This window comes from Silene latifolia, chromosome 3 (genome assembly GCF_048544455.1).
Source record: "Silene latifolia isolate original U9 population chromosome 3, ASM4854445v1, whole genome shotgun sequence".
NCBI lineage: Eukaryota > Viridiplantae > Streptophyta > Magnoliopsida > Caryophyllales > Caryophyllaceae > Silene > Silene latifolia.
In genome coordinates this window covers 130,123,977-130,126,317 of record NC_133528.1, presented here as the reverse complement: position 1 = coordinate 130,126,317, position 2,341 = coordinate 130,123,977, and positions in this window count along the sequence as shown.

The window sequence follows — 2,341 nt, the reverse complement described above, 5'->3', positions numbered from 1 at the left end:
AGTCTTGTGAGTTCCCAAGTCTTTACTTTACGTCTTTGTTTTTATTTCCCTTTTTCTCGCAAACTCCCGTTTTCCATTTTTCTTCATTACATGATTTTGCACAATGGGGACATTGTGCGATTTGGTTTGGGGAAGGGTTTTGCGTCGCATATCATTGTTTTGCATTCACGTTTACTTTTGTTTTGCATTGTTTATTTCATTTCACATATATACAAAAATCAAAAAAAAAAAATTGAATAATTTCAAAAAAATTCCATAAAACGCACGTTTATTTTAGCATATAGGTCGAGTCGGAACGGTAGTATTTCAATGATGATTTAGCATTTGCATCTGTTTTGCCTGAGCCTTGCTTGACTTACATGTTATTAGTAGAATCGTTAGTGCATATCTACGAGTTTTTCGTTAAATTATCTGCTGAGCCTGAGACTTGACTTTAATAATTGGCAAGCTACATCATATATTCTGAGTTTTTAGAGCTTATAACTGGTGACATTCATGACCAGTTCATCTAGGAATGTGAGTAGTACTCCTTATGAGACATGTTTCCTTAATTTGCATGATTATGAATTTGATCTACTTAATACCTGTATGCATTCGGTTTGTGGTTAGTTGACACATGTGGTAGAGGTTTCCTTTTCTCATCTTACCCATAAGCTTCACTAAGCCAAAAATATCCTTTTTGTCCTATTTTCTACATCCTACATTTAGCCTGTCCTTTGTCAAGCTAGTAGTCTGTGTTCTTGGGATTGTTACTCAATTTTTGGTGGTACATGCTCATGTTTGAGATATCGTTGGGAGAATGAAATAAAGGAGGAAAGAAAAAAAAAGAAAAAAAAAAAATGAAAAAAGATTCGAAAAAGAAGAAAAAAAGAGGTTCTGTACTGTGTAAGCAGTCGATCGACTGCCACCTTTAGTCGATCGACTGAGATTCGTGAAAGAAAGAAAAAGAAGAAAAAAGAAAAAAAAAATGAAAAAAGATTCGAAAAAGAAGAAAAAAAGAGGTTCTCAGATTGTGTGGCGATCGATCGACCACCTTTAGTCGATCGACTGAGATTCGTGAAAGAAAGAAAAAAAGTCAATTCGCATGATTTTATCCTGTATCTTTTGGCGATTTTTGCTCCCATGATTCATTTATTTCTTATGGGGAGTTTATTGATTTAATAGTTTGGAGATTCTGAGTTTTGTGCTTGCTATAGCACCGTTTCGTTTGATTATGAGAAAGAAGTTGGATGTTGTCCTTTGGTTCCGTTTTGGTACTAGCTTGATCACCTGTACCTCCACTTTACCATAAAATGTTTTGCCTCTTCTTACCCATACCTCACATTTCCATAATTACACCTCGGCATGTGTCAATGGTCATCTGTTTGGTTGGGATGCGTATGTACGGTCATAGAGGTCGTCTTCATAATTTATTGCTGGCATGTTTTCATAGGTCGTAGTTAGGTGAGAGTCACTACAAAATTACTTCTTTCTATCTTATACATTATTCACCTGTGCTTGATTGAGTGATTTGAGCGACCCGCGAGAGTCCAATTTGATAAGTCTCTATAGTCAACAGTTCAGCAGTTTTTGACGACTTTGTAATTCGTTTGCATGATTCACATTACTAGTTGATTGTTGGTTGTGCATTAAATTGGTTTAGGCCTTACAGTTTGCATTTCGCTCTGAGTTTGAACTCGTTCCATTAGGTCATTAGATCGAGTCTAGTTCTTGCTTGGGGACAAGCAAGGTTTGGTTTGGGGAGATTTGATGCGTGTCATTTATATGATGTTTTACATCTCTTTTTACACGCATTTTAGAGCTCATTTGTATTATATCTGTTGCTTTTCTCCCTATTTCCGTCTACTTCCGTATTTTGTACTTTATTGCAGAAATGTGAAGAATTCGACGGGAAATCAAGCCAAATCCGCCCCCGAGTAAGCTGCATTGCAAATGACGTAAAGGAACTGCTTAAGGAACAAGCTTGGTGCGCGATCCAAGGGCCAAAGGACAAATCCACGAGCTTAAAGAAGTCAAGTAGCAGCTTAGCCAGTCGATCGACTAGTCCAATAAGTCGATCGACCAAGGCTCGGTTCCCAGAAGCTACTGTTTGCTGACATTCAGTCGATCGACCAGCCTCTTCAGTCGATCGACCTGACTTCGATTCCAGACGAGATTTAGAAAGCCCGTGAAGTTTTAGGTTTTGGAATAAGTTGTTACGTTGATTTCCTATATAACGTAACAGAGATATTCAGAATAGGCATCCAGCTTTTATCAGAGAATACATTAAGTTTGAGATCACAATAGTTTTAGATTATTTTCCGAGTAATCTCTTTTTACACGCATTTCAGAGCTCAACTGT